Source organism: Venturia canescens, chromosome 3, assembly GCF_019457755.1.
Source record: "Venturia canescens isolate UGA chromosome 3, ASM1945775v1, whole genome shotgun sequence".
Lineage (NCBI taxonomy): Eukaryota > Metazoa > Arthropoda > Insecta > Hymenoptera > Ichneumonidae > Venturia > Venturia canescens.
In genome coordinates, this window is record NC_057423.1 from 4,663,947 (window position 1) to 4,685,073 (window position 21,127).

A 21,127-nucleotide genomic window follows, 5' to 3' on the forward strand; every position below is an offset into this window, starting at 1 on the left:
ATGAAAATGTTTATTGGTAAACATTGAAAATCGAATTGGTCAATGGAATATCGGGGAAGACGAGGCATCAACGAATCTGCATGCGGTACGAACATATTCAGACACACCAATGGCATGCTTCCGTTGTCGAGTTCAAAACTTGTTCCCCCATTCATGCCTCTCTGTGCCGGCTTTTTTCTATTCGTTTTTCGCGACCGCTATTTCACTTTTCGAAGTTTGCCCGCGCACTACCGGGCCCGTTGACGGAGTATTTCCGGACGAGGAATTTTTGGAAAAACCGCTCCATTTTCCCGGACGCGGGACAATTATAGCGCTAACTCATCTGCGGCTCGAGAAGCATTACGAAAAACAAGAAAATGGGGCTGATGGAGAAAGAAGTTTTTCTTGGCCGCAAAGAGCTGGTGGGTGTATTCACCCCGTCATGCATCATCGGTCCTTTGTGATCTTTCGCTTTTCGACTCTGTGTCCCCCTTCGTTGTCGTCGTCGTCATTGCTCCTTTTTCTTCCGGTCCACCGCTTTCGTGCTTTTGTTTTCTTCTAAACGGATTGACCAGCTGTTGCTAAACTTTTGTACGAAAATATCTATATGAAACCGACGGGGGGTAGAGCATCGAACGGAAAGCTCTTTCAAAGGAAAAAAACGGAAAACAAAGTTCGTAGAATACGAGAGAATGTTAAAAGCAAGAAAAACATCCATCGATTGATTCTACAAACACGAAAGATTTATTGCACGATGAATATTTTTTTAAACTTTTACGTAAAAATCCGAAGCCCTCGGCTCGACGTTCGCGTATTGAAAAAAAGAACACCACTACAACGCGTACGCGAAAGGTCATTAAGCAGAAAAACGATCGATCGGTTAAACAAATATTGATCGGTCGATAGAAAAAAAAAGAGTAACAGCAGCGGAAACGACAAATGCCAGGTTCGATATTCGTTGAAATAGTTCATTAACGAATTATGAGACCCCGATGTTTTCAATTGATGTCAAACGATTTAAATTCAATTGTCAATTTACTGAAATTATGCTCAATCGACTGGTAATTTTTTTATTTTTTCATATCAGCGTTGAGCTATGGTCTCGAAACAATTTAAAAGTAAAACTCTTTGTTCAGAAAGCGTAATATTCCGTTAAAGACCAGGAAGAGCGATGAAGGATGACACTTTTAGTAGCATTTTATCTCTCACACTGCTTAGTTTTGACTGAACACCCGCTGCTGCTGCTGCTGCTGCTGGTATATTCTTCTTTCTACTCGCAGCATCACTTTTTCTTCCATTCTCGTCTATTCTTCACTGCGGTACAAGCACACGTCAGCCTCCGGGCATTGTTAAGTCTTCCTAGCGCCCTCTTTTTTCCTCCGGCTGGCGTGCTGCCTGATACGTATATATTTACATATTTCTCACACCGTTACTCACCCCTTTTCTGCACCGCGCACCGGTTCTCCATTTCGTGGGATTGCCATATCGAACCCTCTCAACCTTCGTCATCCATTCCTCCGCGTTCGCACCTCCCGCGAACAAACGTCATCGTGTTTCTGTCTCAAACGAGCACCGCGGCTAGACTCGAAGTTCCCGGACTTGCTCTGCGTGATTTTTTTTGTTTTTCGTTTTTATCAAACTTGTACCCTTTCCTCCGTTCTTGTACTACATTATTCATGTGATATAATTTCGTTTGAAACACATGCAAAAACGCTCTTCCCTTCGCTTCTTGGATTATTGTGAAATCTCTTTCGAATTGACCTCCCAAAAATGCTCGTTGGGGTATAAAATATGATGACGTTTTGACGCGGGTCCGAAACGATGCGTTTTTCCATCAACAGACGACACGTGAATGCTCCCGTGAGTTGATCCGCTGCAAGACGCGTCCGTCGGTCACTCCGTCACTCCATTTTCGCCTGCGACGCGTCCCGTCAGCTCTTCCCTTTCCAAGGCGTATAAATGCATTGAATTTCACACTTCTCGCGTCTCGCTCGTCGACGGTGCACGGATATAGGACTTGGAGCGCGCTAACCGGTAAGGGAGTCGTGCCTTTATATGCGCGGACTCGCGCTATGTGACAATACACATGGACGATGGATTTTGACGCACCGCTATCCTGGACGAAGTAGGTAAGCAGATATCAATGCTTTCGCGATGAAATTGCCAAGCCTGCTGGTTGAGAATTCGGATCCCGAGGGATCCGAGGGATTAACGGTAAACTGACGCTGGTCCAATTGAAAAATTAACAAATCGAGGAATCCAATACACACGCATGCACTCGTTTAGTCATGCACAGGCAGGGAAAACAGTTTGTTATAATAAATTCACAAAATAATTAACAGCACGTTAACGATCGTCGTCGTAGGATTATTTTAATATTAATAGTACGTCGGTTACGCGGCGAGCGTCATATGGAAATTTCGACTCAGTCTCCGACCATTTTATCGACGATGATGGAATGTATTTTGGGTGCGAGGCTGCATCGAGAATAAAGAGCTGCAGCGTAGTAGCCGCTCGTACGCTTTCGGTCTCAACGAATTTCTCGAAATTTTTATCGACCCGATAACCGTTTGTTTTATCCACTGATAGCAATCAGCGAGTCGGATTGAAGTATTAACGATCCCATTGACGCCACGCTGCATAAGAGCGCGCAAACAATTGAGGCAATATTGGGCATTGAATAAATGTTGTTGTACCAGGCCGACAGGGCAATTCGTGTCATTTTGGAAGAGCATTCAAAGAGTGCGTTGCTGATTGCGTATACCTTCGTCATATCTGGATTCATCGAAATCCTTTTTGTCTACTGGATAACGCAGCGTATAACGTAAAAATAGAGAATTCATCCGGCGATATGCGAATCTTCCTTTCAAATAGAAACCGCGGATTCGAACAATGTTTTCCCAGTCGGTGGGAATGTGCAAGCGACCGTTGGACATAGTAAACGCAATTTCGTCAATGGGCTCCGAGACAAACGCACATATTTTCGAGAAAAAACATCATTCTGTTGACCGTACGGATAAAGCATGCCGCGGGGTCACGGAAAACGATGCATCCAATAGTACGTTTATATACTCGAGACGGGATAATTTTGAAAAATTGGCATTTTTCATAAAACGTTCAACGACGGGTGCGCGGCGATCGAGTTTTTTTTCAGAGAGCCCAAATTTCGGAATGATTACATTTTCTGCCAGTATCGTAATACTCGTTTCCGTAATGAAAAGAAAAATGAGTGATCCTATACGTTCATATTATTATATCGTGTAATTTCCTCTCTATGGAATTTGTCGATGTTAAATGACTTTGCTTGTTTCCAAGGGAGCTCAGAGTCGAGCGTTGATTACCAGCAATTTCGACCCTTCGCCCTCTCTCCCCGCTCCCTCGAGCCCTATGCCGGGACTTGAGTGCCTCCTGGTGAGGTCGTTTCTTGCACCCGCTTACAATTTATAATTCTATCGCAGGGCGGAGTAAACTCACTCGTAAACGAGGCGATTCAAGCACGCTAGTATGCGCGCCTGGTGAACTGGTGGGAAATCGCTGGTGCGTCTACGTGGAAAATCTTTCCCCTTGCAGCAACTTCCTTTTCTGGCGACACGACGAGAGGGGAAATGTCAAGCTCGACGACGAAATGTCAGCATGGAGGAATTAACTCGAAAGAGGTGTTATGAGATTGCGAGAATGCACGCTTTGTAAATGAATATTTCAAGTGGAAAATTGGCGAAATTGTGGAAAAGATTCGATCCGCTGAAAGAAATGATAACGCATATAATTTGAAGTTGACCTTGAGACTGAAAAATATTCACACGACTGGCAAACGTGCTTTAAACTATCCAATGTGTTTAATGTTCAAGACAGCACAATGGAATTTACGATTGAGGGGAAGGATATCGCGCGCACAACCGCTGTAGGGTTATGACGTCGTGTTCACAGAGTGTAACGTTCACACACTTGCGAAAAAATCTCACGGGTCTCTCTCCGCATTCTCGCTGACTCTACCGAGTGTAGAGAAGTAAAAAAAGGAAGGTGATTACAAACTCACGGATATCGCGGTAAGACGGGGTATGGAATCGGCAGGGGTAAAAACGATGAGACAGGGACTGGGATGGGGCTCAGGCAGCGGCTCAATAGCGAATCGCTCCGTGCGGGCTTTCGGGATGATTGATATTCGGATTATGACGGACCGTGTTATTTCAAACAGATACCAAATCCTGCGTCATTTCGCTCAATAACATTTAGCTAACGCGATTCCAATCATTTGCGGATGGCGAGAATAGTGCTAATTCTCGTCTCAAACATTTTCAAATCTAAAGATATACGTCATAAATCGATCGAAAATGGCCGCGATATTCCCCACGGTGAATTGAGAAACGGTTGACTAAGAAGAGAGACTGAGTTACAGCGAGGGCAAAGCGAGCAAAGGAAAGCCAGAGAACGGAGCGAAGGCTGGGCAGGGTTGTGTGCAAGTGTCCCGCGCGATTCTCGCTGGCGGCGCTTCCCTCCGGTCATTCCGCTCGCCTGCTTGCTCCATCAATGCCATCAAGAGAGCATCGAATATTCATCTTGCTTTGTGGACCATTTCGTCATTCGAAGCGTCCTTTTGGGCCGCTATCACCAGCACCGATTCGTTGGCTGGCATTTCGTATCATCCGTAATTTTGTCGTTTGTATGTAGAAAGAAAGTCGAGCACCTTTAGAAACTTGGATTGAAGCATGCAAGAGGATGATAGCGAAGTGTCGCATAAACGAGGTTCTCAAAAGATAATTCACCGGTCAATTATGCAAAGAGCCTCATTCAGCGAAGCTGGAATTTAGTTATTTAGCATAAGAATAAAAATCACGCGAGTATAGTCACGAAAAAAATGATGCTAAGAAACCATTTGCAAGTGATAAATCCAGTTGAGCGAGCAAAGGGTTTCGAGTGTCCCTCGCTCCAGTTGGCCGCGGTACCTCGCAGCTGGGCTACGATCAACGGCACTCCGCGCATCATGTTGAAAGATCACGTATGATCCGGCTGGACGGCTATGGATGGCTAAGCGATTCGAGGGCAAGAGGGAGCCTCCCTAGATCCTTGGAAGTGTCGAGCGATGCATTAACCGCAGCTGTTGCTACGTATGTCTGCACCGGACACGCCTACGCCCCTACCTGTGTGAGTACTAACATTGCACCCATTAGATAATGCACATGTGCCTCCCATAAATACGTCGATTCTCGGCTACCTCTGTGGCTATTTGTCAACACAATCGAGCTCTAACTACGGCAATACGTATGCCTCTATTGCTCGTGACAGATGACGCGGAGTCGGAACTTTAAATTGGGATTATGATCGATCGCGATATCAGGGACCGGGCGAAGAGAGATGTGACAATCTTATGATTCGATTCCTCGATTATTGCTACAAGCCCATACTCGATTAAAAGCTGATTATACCGAACGATGCGCAAACAAAATTTCGGAGTGTAATTGCTTCACGTTGAAAATATTGGAATTGCGGTACGCACGCGCTAGAGGCTTCTCGACGAATGGCCTCATCATCTCGTCAACGAGAAGCTACTACTCGCCCTTGGTTTGTTTGCCATTGAGGAAAAAGTTTATCTCTCGTTCTGCAACATCGTTCACCAAAACCTTTTGTGATTCGGCTCGTGGCCGGTGAATACGTGTCGTAATTTAATTGCTATTATACCAAGAACGCCGAGCTTCTATTACATAAAGCGTTGAGGGCGGAGAAGTTGATGAGAATCATGTCAAAGGGTGGGTTAGACACCAACGAACAACTCGGTTGTTATCGCAGCGATGAGTTCATTCGTGCCTGGAGAACCGTTGAGGCAATTCTATTGGAAAACGACTCGCGGTTCGAGAAGCGTAGTTATTGGATGACTTCGTCCTTTAACAAAGCTAACACTAGCCATACAGAAACTAACTACGTCGTCGAGGCGATCCGCCTAAAGCGAATAACGGCAATAACGACGAGCGGACGAGGGACGAGCTCCTAAAGTTCCCGTGGGAAGCATCGCAGACGGGAAGACCATCACGGATACACATAATATCATCATAAATGACGAAATTTTCACGAGGACGGACTATCGCGTGACCCTTTAACAGAGCATCGCTGAACAGCCTTGTCGTGCTAAATTCAGAGAAATATCGCGATACCCGAATCTCGATTCCCGCACAAGAGCAACAGATCCAGACTCGGACAATGGCGGTGGACTTTGAAACTTTGTATTGCCTGAGTCTTGGTGTTCGCTCGCGGAGGCAAAAAGTTGGACAGGAATTTCAAAAACACGCTTCCTCGAAAGTGACATTCTTCGCAAAAACAAAAGTCCGCCGTACACGACTCGACTCGGGTAAATAAGAAATGCTGCATCGTTTTTTGCGCATTTTCCCACAGTGCGTTGTATCGACTTTACATCAAGAAGGACGCAGCGGAAAAGTCGAGCGCGTTTTACTCAGACTTTTTCTGCTCTCATGCCGCTGCGAATAATCCATCATGCGGATACTTCCATTCACCCGAATACCAAAACCGCGCCGAGTTATATTATTCTGTTTTAGACTTACCTCTGTTCAATTTACATTCAACTATTTACAATATGAAGGGGGCAATGCCCCCAGCCATTTTGTGATACGAAGCAGAAGTTCGCGCTGTGGAAACAAGCATTTTCCGGTGAAAAAGTATTTTCCAAATGACACGAACGCATGGCGCGTACGCGCATTTCGCACACGCTCTACGCCACGCGTAAAATACAGAGGAAACGTGCGCTCGCATCGACTAATGTGCACAAGCAATTTAACGTTTCGATAGACTGAAAAATTTCCTCGGCGTTTTCGAAATTGAAAAAGAAAAAATGCAAAATGGGAGACAGTGCTGCGGTGTCGAACGAAATTTTATCAAGAGCACGCTACCGGAAACGCTTGTGCCAATGGTCCAATAAATCGGGATATATTGGATTAGCTCGTATATACCGCGGTCGAGAGAGACAATCGGTCGCGTACCAAAGCCGAGGTTACCCGTATACGCGCTGTAGAATTCTGTATCATCGGTTCAACGATGTGGTCGGTGGCCGATAAATCGATTAGGGCTGTGCATACTGGCTGAAATTGATCGAGCTTGGCCATGACGATTATGAGTCGGTGAGGCTGCCTTTTCGAACGATTCTATTGCCAGCACTGATTACTCGACATTACACAAGCCTCAGCAGAAGTAACTGAGCTCGCTCTCAAAAACGTTTTTAACCAATGACACCTCTTGAGCAACGGAGAAAAATTCGTGCGAAACTTTCGTCGAGTTCCCATCACCGGCGTATCGGTCGATGAATAACAATCCAGCATCGATGATGTTGAATTTTGCAACGGTGGAGTCCAACGAAATGATGTAAAAAAACTCTCCAACAGTTTCGGTAATTCTCCAATTTTGTTTCCTACCGAATTTGCAATTCGCAGTTTTTCTATACACCAATGATTTCGTGAAATAAAAAATTGGAGAATTCCACATGTTTTTTATTCCTCAATTTCGTTGGGCAATCCAACGTTGCAAACTTCAGCGTCGTATCCATCGCTCGATCCAATCGACTATAGATTCGTTTTGTTCATCGAGACCATGGCAATCATGGTCCCGGATACCAATTGACACATCATCTCGAAGATAAATTCTACCAAAAATTAACGACAGAATCTAGACCCAAGATGAATCGATGTTAGTTAGAAACACGTGGTGAAACTCCGAACGAATCTGCAGCCCCACCGGCTTCTTGATCTTCAACGAGGAGCAGCCGTTCCTTCGTGCACCGCATTGCTTCGCTACTCCGAATCTTATCGCTCTTCCTCGGGGGGACGGACTCGAGCGTAAGAAGGGACGTGTCTCGAAGCTGGAGATGGACGACGAGAGCTCGACAACTTGTGGATCGCTTCATTATTTTAGAGTGATTCTCGCCCTGTCAGCCGATTATACACCGAAAACCATGGAAGGTGATCCAGGACTGAAGTGGGAGGAAACGAGCAACTCGGGAAGTTGTTCCACTATGGTAGTGCGGTGAACGCTGTTCGGACGGAGAAACTGCTGTGAAATATCCGGCCGAGCTGAATAATCCTATCAACCGCGATTTTCTTAAATTATGAAGGCTTGCAAATGAGCAAAAGTTCAAAACTATCGGTCACGGGCACCGCTCAGTCGGTATCTTGTCGCTGCAAGTGCGAGGGAGACTTTCAAATGTTGAAATTCAACATTTTTTTCGCACCCTTCGCCCAATGGTCCGGGGGCTTTGAACTTTGACGAATTCGACGATAAAATTCTGTCGCGTCGAGTGCACCATGAAGGACTCCGTTATTAATCTGGTGAAAAGTTGTAACTCGATTTTTCCAGGAGACTGCGAAACTATTTTTTGACTCTTCAAGTTGAATATTTTAAAAAGTCATTCTGACCCGTAGTTCGATGAAAAATGAAAATTATTAGAAGAATTAAAAGCAGCTCGATGTCTCGTTTCCCTGGAACGTGGATTGTTCCACCCTAATTATACGATTGCCCGCTCCGCTAACATTGTCAAACATCGATTTTAGACTGGCTCATACTTTGATAAAACTGAATATTTGCACGTAGCACTAATTGCAATGAGTCAGCTTTGGTAGCTGGACTAATTGATATTTACCATGCGGTTCGTATTGTGATTTCATCGGTGTTTCCTAATTAAAATATGGTCCAATGGAAAACGGAAGTTGAACCTTCCGCGAGGCCGTACCCGCGTGCGCGATCCTCCGACTCGTACATGCGGGTCGTTGCTCTGCGTATACAGTGCGTAGTAATGTTGTCATTCGAAACGTCACTGGGCAACACTGTGATAACATACGCACACGATGGAAATCGAGTCTGAGCTCCACTTCAACCGTTAAATCATTATGCGGAAGCAAAAGTTTTTTTCGAAGTTGCAACCGAGTGAAGAACGGGAATGGATCAAGAGATCGGATTGAGGTTGCATGTAATTTCGGAGAAACGAAATTTCAAACGATCTTACAAGCCGCCTCTCACGAAGCTACCCCACGACGCTCCGAACTCGTTGAAACTGCTCCTGATCCAAGAAATAAGTTCGACATTTATTCCAATGTAAAAATCAATTTAAAAATAAAAGCGGGACTCTGAAAGTTCGCAGGCGGCTGAGATTTTTCGAAAACACTGCGAGGATTACTGCGAATAGAAATCCAGAAATGAAATGATAGGAATAAAGGATGACGCATGAAGACGAAACGATGCGTTCCTGTTTTCTACATCGTACGAGAATATAATCCAGTGTGCTCCAGTTTGTTGGCTATTTCGTACGCGATCGAGCAAATAAATAAACGTTAATGAGACAACGGCACGGCGGACCTGCCAATTGAAATTTATTGGTGCACAGAAGCGTGAAACCACCTGTGTTCGAGTTGGTCATCATCGTGTATGCTTGCGCTGAAAGTATTGCCTGTAATTTTGTAACGCTTTGGGAGAGTCGAGTCGGATGATGAGTTGAGCGCGCATTTTCATTTGCAAATAATTCCAATCAAAGCGCGCACAGTCTGCGTAGAAAAAATATTGACGATCGGCTCGATCGATTCTCGTATTTCGATGAACTTTTTACAGGTTTTTTCCGACACGTTTTAGATTTAGAGCGGCTCTTTGATGGCTCAAACTTTAAACAGAACAAATATACCACGCAGTGCGACGCACGCTTTCTCGTTGTGGTCAACATTGAATTACTAACATTGATGTAACAATTCCGTTGGCAGGCTTTCCCCATTGGCAGAATAACAACCATCCTCTTTACCCCTCAATTCGAAAAAACTCTGGTTCCAAAATCTTTGCTCCGAAATTCATACATCTACTCATGTGTAATCCATAATCTTCGATATCTCTCCTCACGATGAGACACTTTCTGAAATCATCGTGACTAGATACTGGGGAATAAATATCACACCGGAGTAGATATGTTAAGGAGGATAAACGTTCTCTACGCGTAGATCCGCAGTTATTATCTTTAAGCATGTATTTAGAGAAGAACTGTTGTTGAATCGACTCGTAAATCTACTCGATAACATTTCTACTCTTTAAGACACATAGTATTGTATTGATTTTGCAAATTAGAGAGTTTTTGAGGACGGTCGTATTCTGCCTCGCCATTGCAAAGAATATTATCTGGATACCATAATGTTGGCAGACATTAATCGGATTCAAAGCAAAATAAAAGGATTTTGAAATCGGAACGAGAAGAACGAATGCGCGGTCAACGAAACGTGATAAATTTTATTTTTCTTCTCTTGGTTCAATGTTTTAAGGATACGAGGCATCGGGTATAAACGAATTGGGAAAGGTTGAGCTTTTGCTTACTCCAGACAAAATAAGCGGAAGGGTGATCCAAAGCGAAAGGACGATAACCTCGTGCGCGACACAAGCTACCTACGTTTCGTATCCCATTTACTATTTTCCCCCCCCCCCCCCGTTTTTTACCCTTTCAGAGGCCAAAAAAGAAATGGAGAATAAGCGAAGAACGTGGAAAAGGGGAGAAAAAAACTGAAAGTTGCACCGAGTGTACTCTCGTGGTCCACGATTGGATTGGAAATAGAAATAATGGCTGATCGTTTCTTCAGGGGGGAGGCCCGCTGGTACACTCGAGCGTGATAAAAACGTTGCTCCGTCGACAGGCTCTATTCGTCGTCGGTTCGTTCGATTTTCTGTTAGCTCAGGGATTCCATACGCCATCGACCCACAAACTGCCGCCATAAAGTTCGGTGAAATATTTGTGTCCGGTAACTCTTGTTCGTTTAAAATGGCCTGTGTTCAATCTCATCGGCGATCGAACATCATTTATGCGACTCGGAGCACACTGCGGGCTTTTCGCCGAAACATGCGTGCGTGCTGGGCGCACTTCAAAATAAAAATGATTGACCCCGAGGCTGCTTGACGACACGAATAAAGTTTCAACTCGTGTCCAGTTCTGAGGGGAACCGAATACGGAGCTTGATGCAGGCATTCCTGAGGGACGCGTCTTCCAAATTTTCTACTAAATTTGATATACCGAGATTCGAGCACCGGGTCACCGGGTATCGGATTGCCTTCCACGATTCGCTTTACGCGTGATTCTCATTCAAGCTCCCAACAATTGCGGCGCTCATTCGAGCTTCAAATTCGTCAATAATTAGCACATACCTTCGGTCAATGACTGCTCTAAACATCGGATGCTCGCTACTCGTGTTGATAAGACCCCCCGCCCCTCGTCCTCCCTCTTCTTCCCATGAACTCGCGCCCATGGAGGCCAATTACAGCAAGGGAAGATCGTACACACGTGAGGAGTGACGAAGCGAGGACGAGGGGAATATTCGTGAAGCCCCTTGTCTCAGCACCTGTTGACGGAACGACGACAAAGACATGCACCAACATGCGGGATTAGTGTGGAAAGGTGAGAGTGTAGAAAAGGAGCAGTACATTCGCTGGGGGAGCTCGGCCCTGGGGACTGGTTCTTGAGCACTCATTTTTTACACTCATTTCACACGCCTCTATCATTTCGACTCGCCTCGTGCCGATTTTATTATAATGCTGAAAGTTCGAGATGATTTTGTTTGGAGAGTCATCGATCGAAAAGGGCGACGCGTCGCAGTTGATTTAAAAGTATCTCATCGCGGGTACTGACGATTTTACGCGGGGTTAACGAAAACCATTCCAACCTGCTCGACCACAATTTCGTTCATTCACATTCGAACCGTAGGGCACGGTGGCTCGGAGGCAATAAACTCTAGTTTTTAAACTCCCAATGAGCCTGAAGAAATGTGGTCAGAGGTCATACGTTGAAAATGTACGCGAGGCCGTGTCTTTGACTTCTCGTTTTATTTGGTACTTACGCACCGAGGGACTGGGCAAGGGCCGATTGCGAGAGAAAGAAAGGATGCAGCATGCTTCCGAGACGCGATCGCGCTCAAGACTCGCTCAAGTTCGTGCTGGAATAGTCGACTGAAATTCCCTCTAGATCCCTTAAAAAGTGTTGAGTTTTCACCGAAACACTTTTCTTTTTGGCTCAATAAGAACTGCCAGTCGGCCGCGTGCAACAACCTTGGCTCCCGATGCAGGCCTGCCTCGAAGGTTCGATTAAGCTTTTAGGATTTTGACGTCACGAGCGGTCTGAGAAATATTTAGCCATCCAACAAGCTGAATGATGCGAAGCAGGTTGCTCGTCGAGTTATTGTAATCTCGGATGACCGAGGTCTTGACCGCGCCCTGCAAAGCCACGGCGTAAGCGGCGTTCGGGAAAGTGAACTAACCACGTTCCATCCCCTCCACATCCCGGAACCATGAGCTCTCCTCAAGAGCTGCGGTCGTTCGCTGCGGCTGTAGCCGCCGCTTCCCTTCGACTTTGTGAGACTTGGAAGCTAGCCGAGCCTACGGCGATGAGGGCCAGGCAGCCGTACAAGGTATACGAAAACGAAGGAGATATAATGGCAGAAGGAGAAAGAAAGAATGAGAGAGAGAGAGAGAGAGAGAGGCGCGAGGAGCAGAACGGCGGAGGGAACGAGCGGAAGAGGCGCCGAGGGGAGGGGGAAGAGGCACGAATGGATGCGGAAAAGGATAAAACTAGCTCGCTCGCCAGTTGTTCCTGTGCCGTCGATTTGAGAATCGTATTGCAGCTTATTAGGAAAATTTCGAGTCCTGAAAAGTCAGGAAAACTTGGAGCAAACTCAAAATAATGCGAACGCGTTCGAACCGAATTTTTCGACTTTATTGGTAATTATTATCCGAGCAAGGGCCAAGTTTTTCAACGAATGCGACGTACTTGCTCCGGTAAAGGCGAAACGCAATGAGCGATGAGAAAAGTGAGTCGAGCTCCCAGTCCGGGACTCGGGAATGGCGTAACCGATGATGCCCTCTGACGGACGTTCTGCCTTTCACGTTTTTTATCCCCCGTATCGAGTTGTCCACTTGTTTCTACTCGAAGCCTGATTGCCCGGAGGCCATTTTCATCATCAACACACTCGAGGGGCCTTTGAGCTGAGCGTTGATCCGCTCTACCCTCGCTCTGGCTCCCCCTCCTCCTGGTCCGCTCGGACCACGGGATAGACCCTTTGGCGCCGTTCGCCACAACGCGGATGACAGCAAAACCGAGAAGAAGCTGTTCTCTCCTTCTTCGTGCGCGAGTCGATCTCGAAACTCCACTCGAGTCGCGCGACGCCGCGAAGAACCGGTATCGCGGGTGTAGCTCATCACGCGGAGACCGGTGTGTGATCGAAAATGTGAAAGAGTATACGTTCAGTTTACTCCGAAAAGTCGTAACAGCCTCGGGAGTCCATCCACTTTGTGTTTACAAACACAAAAAGAACCGAAGATAAACCGACACGAGCGTAACCAGCTCTGTGGAAAATTTTATGATGACCGATAACTCCGCTGAGACGTCGTCATTGCATCGCCTCGTGCGTATAACGGTACTCTGAATCAGGATTCGCATTGGCGAGATTTCGAAACAATTTCGCCCATAATATGACGGCGACGTATTTCGGTGACGGCTCGAGGAAGTGATCTCGTAATGCGAACGATTAGCTCGTAACCCGAAGCAGCAGGCTCGACGCGTGGCAAAAAACAAATCGGCTCGGAGATATTTTTCGTTGAATTGGCTCTAAACCATGGAAATATTTAAAAAATTCGAATCGAATGAAGAATGAATAAAATATTTGGTAATTACTTTTTTCCTGATGATCATTTTCCCTGATTGCATCTGTCAAAAACTTCTCAACCCGGCTCCTCTCAAATTCTTGTGTCCCTGTCCGCGTATTCATTGTGTTACGTATTTCTCGGCCCTCACGACCCGGAGCTCGTCCCCTTCGTCGCCGGAAAACGGCCTAGATATCTGGGTTAGAGGGGGAACTTGCCAAAACGAACGACCTTGCCGGTGATCCTGAGCCGAGGTGGATGAGAGACAGCACCGCCCAGGGATTCTCACGGTTTTATGAATTTTCGAGTGCCAAGGCATTTTCCTACGACTACGAAAGTAATTTGAATTTGAAATTGATAGAAAAAACAAAGTTTCTATTTCACGTGCCTGCGCAACGACGTGTTATCTCGTTTCTTCCATGCAGAGGCGAAACTTTACTGTTATCGAATGCATGGGCGAGGGGGCAGAGAATATAGTTTCCTCGGTTCCTCGCCATATACATTTCGTCCGGAGTAGCAGCCCAGTACGCGGCGGTTGATCCATCCATCACGCTTCCGCGGCTTTACCGCGCAAGGCTTTGTTGGCTTCACGGTGCCCATCTTTCCAGTCCGTATAAACATACAAATACGTAATCCTGGTGCAACCCGAGCACGCATTTATTTATTTTCACACAAAATCTTAGCACTCGAGTGCGCCTCGTGAGTCATGATTTCACCTGTCCCTCGCGCAACTCGGCGTCTTCTCCAAATATCACACACATTAAGCGCGGATCCTGATGCAGCTGTTTCGGAGACGTCGACTATTGTTGTTAATAATATTAAGGCCGACGTGGCGAGAAAACACAACCGGAATTGCAACGACCGAGCTGCTCATCCAGGACCACGCGGTTTTATTTCTTCGCTCGCGCGATGACGTCCAGCATTGTGAACCATGTGAAAAGACCAAGGGATTATTCTCCCGCACCACCCTCGAGCGCTCCTCGTCGCTCCTTCGCAGCTCTTCACCGCCAGTTTGAAACTTGGAAACGGAGCTGCGAGTGGACGAACGAATGTGAATGGACCGGCAGGGAGGTTTAGAAAAGCGTTATTCACCGAGAGCATTTTGCTATAATATAAAAAATGGGCAGTTCGATGCTGCGAAGTTTGCAACCAAGTCCAACGAAATGATCGAAAAAAACTCTCCAATAATTCCAGTAATTCTCCTATTTTGTTCCCTGCCAAATTTGCGATTCGTAGTTTTTCAAGCTGCACCAACGATTCGTGAAATAAAAAATTGGTGAATTACAAACGTTTTTTTTCGTTTATTTCGTTGGACACCCAACGTTGGAAACTTCAGCGTCGTCGAAATTAAGGAAAAAAGCATTTTTAATTCGGCGATTTTTTCTTTCACGAAGTATCGGTGCAGGTTGAAAAACTATGAATTGCTAATTCGGCGCAGGAAACAAAATTGGAGATTACTAGAATTGGGCGGTTTTTTTACTCGTTGGACTCCAACGTTGCAAAGTTTAGCGTCGTCGGTTCGAAACTGTCCCGGAATAGTTGAGATACAGCTCGGCCTCTGCGACGGAATTGGCGGTAATATACGAAAATTAGTGTAAAACAATACGAAAGTCGGATGTGACGGAAAATGATTAAAAATAAAGGGATTCGTGAGAAGTTTAGGAAGAGTACACCGTCCAAGTTGCTCTCGCGGGGCTTCATTTCCCGGGTGCGCTGGTTTTGGATTAATCTTCAGGCCTGCGCTACTCCTCTCACTGTGCAAGAGTCGAACCGAAATTCTTTGCTCGAATGTGGCTATTCGCGTCGCTCAATCCGTGCACGCGGCACACAGCAGTGCTGGAATATTCTCTTTTCTTTCGATACTTCAATACCCTACAGCAGTAGCGATTATAGCAATAACGTTTCAAGCTTTATTCCACGTCCCATTAACGTCATCCGATAGCTGACACGCGCCGCCCTAGAATCTCGGCCTCCGCAATAGAAAAATACCTCGCCGGGTAGAGACGGGCTCGCAGCTCGCGGGCGCGGGCATACGCCCCCGCCCGGAACGCGCATGTCGGAAAATTGAAATTGGATGGTTGCGGCTGAAGCGCTCTGACGTTGTTGGCCATGAAACCCTTATCCGAGGGTATACATGCAAGTTGGAAAACTTGATACGCGCCCGTTGGTTGGCGAAGCTCGAGCTAACCACTCGCCGTTTCGCCGCGAGTCGAGGGACCCATAATGGATTAAAAGTGACCGAACGTTGATACACTCGTGAAAATTCCGGAACGGATGAAGCGGAGATGGATTAATCCAATGGAAAGCGATCGTGCACGGTGGTCGCGTTGAAAAAAACCGCAGAAAACACAGCACCGATATTGCCGACGAGCGAACGAGCGAAAAATATTGTCCGATGATACGCAGCGGGGCTGCGCGCTTCGAATTATTTATTTGACTCTTTCCAGATCTTGCCCGCCCCGCGAGGATCGCTTAGCTCGCGAAAAAACAAGCAAATTTTCATAAACTCGCAGTGTTAGCGAAACACGCTCACGGACCATTGTCTCGCACGCTCTCATTTTTCAATAATAACATGCTAAAACCGTGGATTATGGCGGTGGAAACTGGAGGGTGACCTGCTCGGTGCACGAGAGCGAGGTTGAATCTACAGCCAGGCGAGAGAGCTGTCCCAAAATTCGAATGTGCATATAAGACGAACAATGCTTTTGTGTTTTGCAGTACGCAGTAATGCGCCTGTTTGTGTACAAATATCCCAGTCAGCAGAGGCTTGTCACAGCAGATTGCATGTCCGGAAAGTACTCGCCGGGTTTTGCTGTTACGAGCTCGCTTTCGCCCAGTACCGCGTCCTCGATGCGACTCAGACAAAACGAATGATGGCGAACCAACTGTTTGACAAACACTCGCGAATTCGATTTTTTATTACGGTTAAAACTGCCCAAGCTCTCCTCGCGAGTGCCGCAGCTTCTGGCGACACTCGTGTCACTTGTTTTTATATTAAAATGTGAAAACCAAGTTTAGCGGAGGTCTCGCTCCGCATTTTTTAAATCTTCGCTCACGGAGACTCTCATTATTATTTTTTCGAGAAACGCTTCGTCCAACGAAATACTCGAACTACGACAAACTTTTTGTTATCTGCGTTTTCTTTTTGAGCCCCGAAACGCGGAGGGTTCGCACGCCCCGTTGAAGTTTGCGTCGTTCGAGTCCAACGAATTTAACGAAAAATATATTTGCGATTCACTCGTTTTTTATTTAACGAAATCATTGGTGTTGAAAAACTGCGAATTGGATATTCGGTAGGGAACAAAGAAAATTGAAGAATTACTGAAGCTCCGTTGGAGAGCTTTTTTCCCATCGTTTCGTCGGACTCGAGCGTTGCAAACTTCAACATATCACAGGCTCGCAACGGCACACCGGTGCGAGCTCCGAGAGACAGGCGCTTGATTTTCTAACGACCTCTGCGATGCGAAGATTCGAGAAAGAACGCCAGAATATGAGGAGCGAAGAATGGAGGGCGGCAGGGAGGAAAGAGAGAAGATGGAGCCGAGCCGGAGATTCTTAACGTCACGAGAAAATTCCTCTCAATCATGCAGAGTGCTCGTACACTCGGATCAACATAACTAGGAGCTATTTGTCGTCGTGCACAATTGTACGAAGAACGATGTCGACGGAATACGAACGAGAGTTCCCGTCGACCATGTACGATCTTTGACGCGCGCGTTGCTGCGCGCACTTTTATTCCAGAAAACAAAACGATTTCTTCCTAAATATCTTGTTCTTCGTGAGGGGACAATTCGACGAGAAAATCATTCCGTACGAGCAACAAACATGCAAAAAAGGTGTTTTCACTCGATGCGCGCAAATGCGGCGACGGCGGGTCTTACCTAAACTGCAAATATACGAAAGCTCGAGGAGCGCGGTATTTTACTCCGAGGGGCTCGCCACCAAAAAACTGGGAAAAAGTGAAAATGGTGAATGAAACGTGCGAGACCATCTGTGGGACAGAAAAATACATTCGCCACGCGGTCTCTAGAGGCGGGACGAACCTGAAAAACGAAGAAAGGTAAAAAGGCCCGAGGAGCGTGGCTGAATCGTTGCAGGGTTGGGCGGCGCACGAGGGCGGAAGAGCCGAAAGGGAAACGGCGTGGGATCCTCGGAGCCGGGTCGAGACCTCAAATTCCGGCGATCTGGCGAGCGCTAAGTTAAAAATAAGAAGGGGCCGATTTAGAAACGAGCGTGTCATACGCGGCTGAAGCCTGAAAATGCTTCATTTTATTCCAAATTCGTTCTGCATCGCGCGAAAACGTCACAAACATGCGCAAAGTTTTATCCTCAACGAGAGCGAGGGCGCGAAGGACCACAAGCCCGCACGAAAGTTGTACGGTTTCTCCGGCTCTCGCCGCGCACTTGAAACGCCTTTTTCCGCAGAGTTTCCCACCCGCAAATGTACTCTCTTGGGAGAAACTAATCTCAAAGAACGGAGGAGTGCAGGAGCAACGCGAGCTGCGCTTCAGCGAGGAAAAAATGTCAGGACGAAGGGGAGGATTTGAAGCGAAAAGAGACACGGAGGGAAGAGAACGCGCGCGATGAGGTTAAGAAGACGTTAAGCGGATACGAGAGGCGAGCAAAAAATGGAATGGGAGCGTGAAGAAGACGGCAACGAATGTGGACAAGGCCCCCGCCCTCTTCGCGTCGCTACTTTCTCTTCTTCTCAAATGCACCGTCTCCCGTTGCCTCACTTTTTCCAACCCCTGCTCTCGCATTCTCCATCAAGCCTCTACGTGCACCCACGCGCGAAAATGTATTTATATCCTAGGGGCTTAATACGACGCTACCCTCCGCGATACGCTGCGATTCGTGCGCTCGCGAAAACGTTTCAACGAAACGCCCTCGGGTCTCAGGAGCCTTCTTTTCAGCGACCTCGACGCACCGCTCGCTTTATTTCGTTCGCCGATCGCCTCCCCTTAAAGTTATACGCTCTCGCACGAATGTACGTCACGACTCCTTAAAGCGAACACGCTCTCGGACGCATCACCGCGCGAGATTTTCTCTGGCTCTCGCTTTCCGAAGACCCAAGATGACGATGCGAGTCGTCAGAAAATAGTGAATTCGCGAGTTTTCGTTGTCCGGTCTCGATGCTTTCTTCCTTACGACGGATTCGATATTCTTGGACGCGTTTTTCTCTTGTTCCCGCTGTAAACACAAGTGAGATGAGCGCATTCTCGTCGTTTCCGATTTCAGAGTATACCCCCGATGCGAACATTCGTTCGTAACATCTTCGAAAATGTTTGTAGATCAAGCATCGTTACGCTGTTGGACGATTTTTTATTTCGATTCACAATGATAATCTATTTTTACTTGATGCACCGAAGAAAATGTTTTCTCCTTGAGAAAATGACAATTAAAAACGCCAAACGAATGAATAATGGAACGAGGGAGCGATGAGGTCAGAACAATTACGAGAAAAAGGAGAAAAAAACACTCGCGAATGGCAGAGACGCGGTGGGAAGCGAGAAAACTTCCGGCGGAAGTTCAGTGCGCAACCCACGGCAATACCTCTATCACGCAAATGACTGTAACGGTAAACCAGACTCGCGACGCACATCACCAATTGATAAAAAAAATGACTATTCTTCTTTCTTTACCTACGAACATGCCTTTTGCAATCGTCCATTTGTTCGATTAATTAAATCTTTTAATCGTTATAAATCTAAAATCTATTCGATGACAGTTGAGCGCAGCACGCCGAGTACGCGCTCGAAATTTTTTTCCTATCACATTTTTTCCTCTTAATACGTTTAAGACTTTTAATCCTGATTAACGTTCGGTAGAATGGTTGCATTCGAAATTAATTGAAAGATTTTTGGTTAATTGTTCGTTAATGTCATTGACTACCGACGCTTTCGAAATTTTCATCGATTCAATGGTTATTCATTGAGTAAGGGCAGCAGCCTGGAAGGATGATTTTTATCGTCCCATTCGAGCTATGACACTTTTTGTTTCAAGTTTCCCAGGCATCTCAAAATTTCAAAAATGTCAACGAGTCCAAGCATATAATGCTAGCCGATAAGTGTGCGAACGAGCAACCAAAAACGATTGTTATTTAACACAGGAAAAATATAATTCTCTATATAAAAAAGTATACTTGAAAAAAAAGTGGTTCTTTCAATAGTTTACGACTCACCATCGAAAGACGAAAGCGGCGCGTACGTTTCGAAGAATCCTTTTCGACTCGACAAATCCTTAAATCAATGGAATGGCACACTTATTTCCTTAGCAACATTTTGAATAAATTGACATTCACGGAACACAAAAATTCGTCACTATTAAAAAATATCTGAAAAACGTCGCACTGTGAGTACTAGAAGCAAACAAAAATTAAACGGAGGTGAAATACGGGACGAGGCACGAAACCCGAAAAACTCGAAAGACGTTGAATAACATATTACGAAAGTGAATGGGCCACTTTGCGAGACAGGAACAACTTTTCATTGAAATACGATTCCGTCAAATTTGCTCTTGCCAAAGCACGACTCTCTTCTCGCGATGCGCCTAAAACAAACGGATGCGGTTGAAAATATTTAGCTTTTCACGGAAGCTCACGTCGTAGGCCGTTTGTTCATTCGGTGTACGTATATTGTACAAAACCTGTGACCAATATAGCAGCGACAATGTGAAAAAATAATTCAACGTTGACGGATATACAGGCGAAAATAAAAAATAGTGGCAATAATACGGCAATCGCGGAACACAAGAATGTCTCGCTTGAGGCCCTGCCGGGTACTGAACACCGAACGACTCGACCGAGCTTCGTGCCTTCATAGGCTTCGTGCCGTCGTCCGCCGCCGTACCGCCGGGCTATCGAACGTATCTCTCTGGGATAGCCAATAAGCGTCCTACCGTATTCAACGCGCCCAATCCCCTGCTGGCTCTCATCCATTGGCGTAAGTACTCGTGTGGAGTTCACCTCACCGCCGCGTACTCGTCCGAGCAGTCCGAGCGACCCGCTCGAACCATCTGGCTTCGCTCAAAATCTTCATTGTTTGCAATAATATTATTTTTGCCCAAACACTATTTAACGCGATAAATTTAATAAAATTCCCCCGATGGCTCGGCTTGCACAAATTTTTCCTCTGTCGTATATAAATTATAAACCATATTACAAGCCGCTTGTCAGATCGTAGTGACCTTGTCCGGTCGTTATGCTTACCTCACGAAAGACGGCTCTGCTGCAGTGCTGTCGACATATATTCCTCACAAATGTTTCACGCAAATTAATATACATAATATACAATGACAGCCTTTTGTTTTTCATGGATATTCTCATCTTCGGTATTTCTCAACCCAGCATACTACTCGACTTTTTTTTCACGCATTCACGCGCGGTAGCTACTCTGTGGAAAGCGTTGCAGTCAAGTCAATGCGATCGCGATCGCGTTCTCGCCGGCCTCGCACTCGGCCGATTCTGCGCACTCGCACTGAAGCGATGGTGCAGATTCAATAG

General features: G+C 46.2%; 1 protein-coding gene across 10 annotated transcripts in view; it reads right to left on the minus strand.

Moving 5' to 3' along the window:
• The window catches only part of tutl (turtle), a 76,381-nt gene extending 55,974 nt beyond the window's left edge, over positions 1 to 20,407 (minus strand). For 3 of the 10 annotated variants that reach the window (XM_043415223.1, XM_043415226.1, XM_043415224.1), the window contains exon 1: positions 19,808 to 20,407. The gene's annotated coding sequence lies outside the window, so the exon portion shown is untranslated. The remainder of the gene's footprint in view (positions 1 to 19,807) is intronic. The other 7 variants (XM_043415227.1, XM_043415228.1, XM_043415225.1 and 4 more) reach the window with 5 other exon arrangements.
• Between the last annotated feature and the right edge of the window lie 720 nt (positions 20,408 to 21,127).